Below are 9,484 nucleotides of genomic sequence, written 5' to 3' on the forward strand. Positions count from 1 at the left end.
CAGGCAGAGGCCAGAATGAACATTGCCAGGAGTGCCCAGGGAAAGGGCTTGGGTTTTGTCTTTCTTGGAAAGTGGTGGCTGTTAAAGAATTTTCAGCAGTCGGGTGAACTGTTAAGATTTCATTTGCTATTTAGAAACATGACTCTGGCAGGAATGTGGAGGATAAAGTAAGAGGAGCAAGAGTGGAGCAGGAAGGGCGGCCATGTTGGCGCATGGCTAGAGTTGGAGCAGCTCAGGAGGCTGAGGCGGGAGGATGGTGAGTTCAAAGCCAGCCTTGGTAACTTAACGAGGCTCTAAGCTATTTAGTGAGACCCTGTTGCTAAAATATATATATATAGAGAGAGAGAGAGGCTGGGGATGGGGATGTGGCTCAATGATCAAGCACCCCTGGGTTCAATTCCTGTTTGAAAACTACAACAAAAAAGGAGCAGGAGGACTCCTGAAGAGGGTAAGGCAATAATCTAGATGAGGGAAGGTAGAGAGTCGACCTGGGGCAAATGGAAGAGGATGGGAAAAGAGGAATGGCCCTGTACGTGGATGGAGACCACTCACAAATCCTGCTTCTGCTGCTCTTCATTTTCTGTGCATCTTCTGCACACTTAGGGCTCTGTGGCAGGATGGGTCCAGAGAGGTCACTTCTTGGTCTGCCTTCCTGCCTGTCTCCTCTCAGGCTCAATCTCCTTAGAAAGCAGGGCAGGACAGAAATCACCCCTTGCCATTCCACCCCCAGGTCACTCTTATTTGTCCCATGCTCTTTCCTGATTCAGGTCCTCTCATTATTTCTGAGCTTGTTGCTTCCCTGACTTGGCTCTGCGATCCTCATCTGGAAAGTGTCAATGAAACAATCAGATGAGAAATTTAGCCTCATATCTTCAGTGCCTCTGCTCCAGGACATAAGCAGTAACTTCTGACATATACAAGAAGTAAGGGGTAGGTCTGCTGACTCTCTCTTTAAAAATCAGAATATTTACTCAGCGTCGTGGGAGACTGAGGTAGGAATATCTCGAGTTCAAAACTAGCCTCAGCAACTCAGTCAGGCCCTAAGCAACTCAGTGAGACCCTATTCTTTTTTTTTTTTTTTTTTTTCAGCAAGACCCTATTCTAAATAAAATATAAAGGGCTGAGGATGTTGCTCAGTGGTTAAGCACCCTTGGGTTCAATCCCTGGTATAAAAAAAAAAATTCAGGATGGATGTTAAAGTGGATCATTTCTTTCTGCTCAATGCTGTCAAATGACCCACAAGGACATGAGGTAGGGATTTAGGATACAGAGATACATACTGAGTCTTAAAGAAAATGCCCACGAACCACAGGGATACAGAAAGCGCAGTTATAAACCTTGAAATCTACAGCCCTTACTATAAACATTGGACCCCCATTCCCAGGAGGGGCTTCTCACTCTCGGAATTGCCTGCATTCTTTCTTAAATGTGTGTATCTACTTCCTGAATACACTGTCTATGCCCTTGTCTGGCTCCTGCTGAAATTCTCTTCCATCACTGATGCCAAGAACCCCCACTGGTCCTGAGTTAAATTCCCCCTCCTCTCTGGGAACTCCTGGGATCCTTATTCAGAGACATTGCTACTCCCATGACAGACAGGCAACCACGAGAGAAAGGAAAGCTTCAGAAGACAATCTGCCTTTCATTTCAAGGTTGGGCCATGGCCAGCATCTACTTTCTGAGGAGCCATTGGAAAGTCTTGACAAGAAGTGAAATTTGTTACTGCAGCTGTACCCACAAGCTGACCAATCAGCTATGAACTCATGGATGTGAATGGTGGCCTGCACCGTTCATTGTAGATTTTTGCCTTCCTAATTCCAAACCCTTCGTTCTCTCTTCAGAACTGTTGTCAGTTCTATCCAAATCTGTGTGTCCTGGATTACAATTCCTAAAACCCCAAGTTTCATTTTAGCACTTAAAATAAAAATAGTGAAAGGTTTTGAGTCTAGAAATTCCGAGCAAGTTTATGAAGTAGGGAGGGGGAAATGAAACTGCCATTTTATCTCTGAAAGGATATTTATATTAAACAAAGGGAAGGCAACACAGTCATTTTGCAACTTCCTTGGAGGAGGGAACAATAAGAAATGTCGGGCAACTGGGCACAGTGGCACATGCCTGTAAACCCAAGCCCACGAACCACAAGAGGATCACAAGGGCAAGGCTGGTATGGCAAATTTAGCAAGACTCAGTTTCAAGTAAAATTAAAAGGGCTGGGTATGTAGCTTGTAGTAGAGTGTCCCTGGACTAAGTCTCCAGTACAGAAAAAAAAAAAAAAAAAAAAAAAAGAAAGAAAGAAGGAAGGAAATAAAGAAAGGAAGGAAGTGAAAAAAAATTATCATAAATAATAGCAAGAACCGTTAGAAGAAAAAGGAAAGAGCTTTTCTAGGTCCTGGAACCAGTGGCTAGGAAGATTGGAAGCATTTGCTTCTCCAGGGGATTTTTACTCTTCTTTTACAAATGGTGATGGAAACAATTTAAAACAAACAAACAAAAACAGCAGCCACAGAAAAAGCCACATTAAGTAGAGACAAAAGATAAGAATGTAAGAATGAACCAACTTGAGAAAAACAATAGCCCATGTAGTGGAAAAACACCTGTGAAGTACTACAGTGAAACTTAAAAATACTATTGAACCCAGGGTTGCTTAACCTTTGAGCCACATTCTCAGCCCTTTGTTATATTTTATTTAGTGAGAGTCTCACTGAGTTGCTGAGCCTGGGTTTGAACTTGAGGTCCTCCTGCCTCAGTCTCCCAAGCTGCTAGTATTATAGGTGTATGCCACATTGCCTGGTGAGAATATCTTTCAAAAACAAAGGCAGGGGCTGGAGTTGTGGCTCAGTGGTAGAGCACTTGCCTGGAACGTGTGAGGCACTGGGTTTGATCCTCAGCACCACGTAAAAATAAATAAAATAAAGGTATTGTGTCCATCTACAACTAAAAAAAAAAAAGGTCCATCAACAAATAAAAAATATTTTTAAAAAAGGGAGAAAGAGAAATGAGGAGAACAACTCCATTTGCAATAGCCTCAAAAAAAAAAAAAAATACTTGGGCATCAATCTAACCAAAGAGGTAAAAGATCTCTACAATGAAAACTACAAAACATTGAAGAAAGAAATTGAGGAAGACCCTAGAAGATGGAAAGATCTCCCATGTTCTTGGATAGGCAGAATTAATATTGTCAAAATGGCCATACTACCAAAAGTGCTATACAGATTCAATGCAATTCCAATTAAAATCCCAATGATGTACCTTACAGAAAGGGAGCAAGCAATCATGAAATTCATCTGGAAGAATAAGAAACCCAGAATAGCTAAAGCAATCCTTAGCAGGGAGAATGAAACAGGGGGTACCGCAATACCAGAACTTCAACTATACTACAAAGCAATAGTAACAAAAACAGCATGGTATTGGCACCAAAACAGACAGGTAGATCAATGGTACAGAATAGAGGACATGGACACAAACCCAAATAAATACAATTTTCTCATACTAGACAATGGTACCAAAAATATGCAGTGGAGAAAAGATAGCCTCTTCAACAAATGGTGCTGGGAAAACAGGAAGTCCATATGCAACTGAATGAAACTAAACCCCTATCTCTCACCCTGCACAAAAATCAACTCACAATGGATCAAGGACCTTGAAATCAGACCAAAGACCCTGCATCTTATAGAAGAAAAAGTAGGTCCAAATCTTCACCTTGTTGGCTTAGGATCAGACTTCCTTAACAGGACTCCCATAGCACAAGAAATAAAAGCAAGAATCAACAACTGGGATAGATTCAAACTAAATAGCTTTCTCTCAGCAAAGGAAACTATCAGCAATGGGAAGAGAGAGCCTACAGAATGGGAGAATATCTTTGCCACTCATACTTCAGATAGAGCACTAATTTCCAGAATATATAAAGAATTCAAAAAACTCTACACAAAGAATACAAATAACCCAATCAACAAATGGGCTAAGGATATGAATAGACACGTCACAGAAGAAGATCTACAAGCAACCAACAAACATATGAAAAAATGTTCACCATCTTCAGTAATAAGAGAAATGCAAATCAAAACTACCCTAAGATTCCATCTCACCCCAATTAGAATGGCGATTATCAAGAATACAAGCAATAATAGGTGTTGGAGAGGATGTGGGGAAAAAGGTACACTCATACATTGCTGGTGGGGTTGCAAATTAATGCAGCCACTCTGGAAAGCAGTGTGGAGACTCCTTAGAAAACTTGGAATGGACCCACCATTTGACCCAGCTATCCCACTCCTCGGCCTATACCCAAAGGACTTAAAATCAGCATACTACAGAGATACAGCCACATCAATGTTCACAGCTGCTCAATTCACAATAGCCAGACTGTGGAACCAACCTAGATGTCCTTCAATTGATGAATGGGTAAAGAAACTGTGGTATATATATATACAATGGAATATTACTCAGCTATAAAGAATAATAAAATTATGGCATTTGCAGGCAAATGGATGAAATTGGAGAATATCATGCTAAGTGAGATAAGCCAATCTCAAAAATCCAAAGGGTGAATGATCTCACTGATGAGCGGATGATGACACATAATAGGGGGTGGAAGGGGGCAAGAATGGAGGAAGGAGGGACTGTATAGAGGGAAAAGAGGGGTGGGAGGGGTAGGGGCAAGGAAAAAATAACAGAATGAATCAAACATCATTACTCTATGTAAATGTATGAATATGCAAATGGTATGCTGTTACTCCATGTACAAACAGAAACAACATGTATCCCATTTGTTTACAATAAAAATAAATTAAAAAAAAAAGGGAGAAGACTTTTTTCAGACACACAAAAGGTGAAAGACCCGGATGATAAAAAATGCTAAAGGTCCTCTTTCAGGTAGAAGAAAAGTGACACCAGCAAAATGACCATACTACCAAAAGCTACAGTTTTAATGCAATTCCTATTAAAATTCCAATGATGTTCTTCATAGGAATAGAAAAAAAGTCATGAAATTTATTGGAAAAATAAGAGGCCCAGAAGAGCCAAAACAATCCTTAGCAAGAAAAAAGAAATAAGAGTAATCACAATACCAGAACTTAAACTATACTACAGAGCTATGGTAACAAAAACAGCATGGTATTGACACCAAAACAGATATATAGACCAATGGTACAGAATAGAAGACACAGAGACAAATCCACATAAACACAGTTATCTCATACTAGACAAAGGTGCCAAAAACATTGGAGAAAAGATAGCCTCTTCAACAAAAGGTGCTCGGAAAATTGGAAATCCACATGTAACAAAATGAGATTAAACCCCTATCTCTCACCCTGCACAAAACTCAACTCAAAGTGGATCAAGGACTTAGGCATCAGACCAGAGACATTGCACCTTCTAGAAGAAAATGTAGGCCTAACTTTCCATCATGTCAGCTTTGGAATCGACTTCCTCAATAACTGCTGAAGCGCAAGAAGTAAAATCAAGCATCAATAAATGGGATGGAATCAAACTAAAAAGCTTCTTCACAGCAAGGGAAAGAATCAAGAGCATGAAGAGAGAGCCTACAGAATGGGAGAAAATTTTTGCCACCAGACAGAACATTAATCTCCAGGATATATAAAGAACTCAAAAAACTTAACATAAAAAAACAAAAAACTGCCAGGTATGGTGGCACATGCCTGCAATCCCAGTAGTTCTGGAGGTTGAGGCAGAAGGATCACAAGTTTTAAGCCAACCTCAGCAACTTAGTGAGGCCCTAAGCAACTCAGTGAGACCCTGTCTCTAAGTAAAATACAATAAAAGGCTGGGGAGGTGGCTCAGTGGTTGAGTGCCCTTGAGTTCACTCTTTGGTAACAAAAAAAAAAAAAAAAAAAAAAGGAAAGAAAATATCCATCTCTATGACCCTGACAGATTGTATTGATGTCATGACCCCAGGTAGGAGAACTAGGAGGGAGAGCTACACTTTATTTGAGCCTGGCTTCAGAGGGAAATGTTCACTAAACTTCTATAGATAAGACCCTGCCCAATATACTCAGATTGCAGCCAAGCACTGAGACCATCTCATGCCCAATTCAACCAGAAAGAGGGCCTCACAGTGTAATAAATTTGTCAGGAACTGTACATGGGAAAACTGTTCAGTAACAATAATGGCTCCAGGAAATAATAATCTTTCTTGAGAATGGCAGAACTGAAAAGCAAGTCGTGACTAGGGGATTAGGATCAGAAGTGTGTCATCTATTTCAACCACTATGAGAAGGTACCCACCAGCCTGTGGTTACCCGTTGCCTGCTGTAAGGAGGAACCCACTAGTCTGGGAACACTCCATCAGCTGCCTACATACACCACACCTAAGTCAGCTTCCCAGGAAGACTATCAGTAGTCCTCCATGTTCTCATCGAGCTGACATTTTTAGTAAAGTTGCCCTCCTTGCCTCAACACCTAGTTTAATAACTTAATAAGCCTGTTGTGTGGTGGGCTGCCAAACTTGGGTCCAGGAACAAATTTTTCTATGTACTTTATCATCTATCACCATGACCCCCCTTATTCCTCTATGAGAAGCCAGAGTCACTAGAAATGACAGCTTCTAGTGTTTACCATTTAATGGCTTTATGTTCTTTTTGATTTCCATCATTTGGGCTCACATCTTACTTTTCCAGACCTTCCCTACCTCATGAGACATTTCAAATCCACGGGTGGCCTCACAATATCTACCACCATCAATATGTTTAAAAAAATTATATATATATATATATATATATATATATATAGTACATATATATATGAGACTCGGGGTGTAACTCAATGGTAGAGTGCTTGCATCCACAAGATTCTGGGTTGATTTCCAGTACTTAAAAAGTTAAATAAAAAAAAAAAAAAGAAAAGGATAAGGAAAAGAAGAGAAATGTGTATCAAACAGATAGACGTGAGAACCCTGATTCCTCTTTACATTTTTTTACAGTTCAGAGGTCTTTTTTTTTTTTTTTAACACCTGTCTATGAAACTGTGAATTCATAGGTTGCAGCAGCTCAGACTCCTTTCCATTGGCTCTCACAAAGGGTGCTTCTCTAGGCGTAACAGGCTGGCACTTCAGCTGAACCAGGTCTCTTTGCTTTGGTTTCCTTCTTTTGTGATCATCTTCCTTCCTTTGTTTCAGGTTCGGGTAATGGCTGAACATGCTTAGTGTGCACACTAACTCTCGGGCAAGAATCTTGCTCTTGCTTGCTTACAACAGTGCCAAGGGCATGCTGGGGAACACCATGGACACTAGCGCTTTGTCACGGTAACAACACTCATGGGACATTCCTTTGTGAACAGTACCCATTTCCTTGATGTTTGCAATATCACCTCTTCGATAAGGTTCACTTGTATGGTGCCAAAGGGACATTCATGTTTTCTTTTGTTATTGTTGTCCTGGGGATCGAACTCAGAGGTACTCTACCACCGAGTTACATCCCTAACCCTTTTTAACTTTTTGCCCTAAACCTAATATCTGAAATGCTCCAAAATCTAAAACTTTTTGAGAACCAACCTGATGCCACAAGTGGAAAATTCCACACCTGAACTTCTGTGATGGGTCACAGTGGAAACACTTCTAGCCCCAAGCATTTCAGGTAAGGGGTAGCAACCTGTATTACACATTTCATTCCAACACATCTATTTCAAACACGGTGAAAATCCATCACCTATAATTTTACCCCTGTTGGTATTCACCCCCAAATTTCAGGGATTTTTATTTTTTGTAATTGTAGATAGACAGAATGCCTTTATTTTATTTGTTTGTTTTTAATGTGGTGCTAAGGATCGAACCCAGTGCCTCACACATGCTAGACAAGTGCTTTGCTACTGAGCCACAGCCCCAGACTCAATTTCAGGGATTTTCAAGGTATATCATTCCTTTCAGGTTATTTGAATCTTCTGAAGATATTTTCCAATGGGAAATCTCTCCTGTTATTTATTTTTATTTACTGGAGATTGAACCCAGGGATGCTTTCTTTACCCTTGGGCCACATTCCCAGTCCTAAATTTTTGTATTTTAAACTGTGTTGCTTAGGGCCTCGCTGAGTTGCTGAGGCTGGTCTTGAAGTCACGATCCTTCTGTCTCAGCTGCTGGGATTACAGGCATACACCACTGTGCAAGGTTATTTTCCATTTTTTTGATGTGAATTTCCTAGTGAGTATGAAATGGAATCTCACTGTTGATATGCATTTCCAAAAAGACTAGTGACAATGAGCATATTTTCATGTGGCTATTGGTCATTCAGATACCTTCTTTTGGAAAATGTCTATTGTAATCCTTTTGCTCATTCCTAAATTGGGTTGTCTTTTTGTTGTTGATTTGTAGATCTAGTATTCTGAATTCTAGAGACTTATTAGATATATATGATTTGCAAATATTTTCTCCCATTCTGTGGTTGTCTTTCTCTTAAATATTTTATTTTTTTATCTTTCTGTGCTTTTTTCAGGATAGTTTCTTCTGATCTACCTTTCATTTTCTCTAGGATTTGACTAAGTTGATCTTATTTTTATTATGGTATTTTCTTTTAAAAAATTTTTTTTTAGTTGGAGATGGACACAGTGTCTTTATTTATTTATTTTTATGTGGTGCTGAGGATCAAACCCAGTGCCTTACATGTGTGAGGCAAGTGCTCTACCACTGAGCTACAACCCCAGCCGCTTACAGTATTTTTATTTATTTTGTGTGTGGTACTGGGGATTGAACCCAGGGGCAATTTATCACTGAGTTATATCCCCAGTCCTTTTTATTTTTTATTCTGAGGCAGGGGCTCACTAAGTTGCCCAGGTTGGCCTTGAACTTGAGATCCTCTTGCCTCTGCCTCCTGAGTCACTAGGTTCACAGGGGTGAGCCACTTTGCCTAGCATAGAGTCTATTTTTAGAATGTCAGTGTAACTAAGTCACTTTTCTTTAAAGATAGTGTTTTCCAGCTGTATCTTTATCTACCTTTTATGCTCAACCTGTCTGGACCATTTATGTTTTAGATATGTATCTTTTAAATAGAATATATTTGCTTAGTTTTTAATCCACTGTGATATCTATTTTTTGACTTTATTTTACAGTTTTTTAAAAAAATTTATAACTTAATTATTTATTTTTATGTGGTGCCGATGATCAAACCCAGTGCCTCACACATGCTAGGCAAGTTCTCTACCACTGAGCCACAACCCCAGCCCTTCACATAGTTTTATTGTGATTGTTGATATATTTGGATGTTTATGCCACTTAATTTTTCAAATGTATTTGTTGAACTTAAAAAATTCCTCTCCTTTTCTTTTGCCCCCTTTGTATCGATTGAGTTCTATTTTTTATTCCATTTTTCTTCTTCTGTTTGAAGCTGTATGCTGTCATTTTAATAATTTGAATGATATAGACTGGGTGTGGTGGCGCACTCCTGTATTCCCAGCAGCTTGCAAGACTGGAGCAAGAGGATTCCAAGTTTGAGGCCAGCCTCAGCAAGTTAGTGAGACCCTGTCTCAAAATTCAAAAAAAGGA

This window comes from Sciurus carolinensis, chromosome 1 (assembly GCF_902686445.1).
Source record: "Sciurus carolinensis chromosome 1, mSciCar1.2, whole genome shotgun sequence".
Taxonomy (NCBI): domain Eukaryota; kingdom Metazoa; phylum Chordata; class Mammalia; order Rodentia; family Sciuridae; genus Sciurus; species Sciurus carolinensis.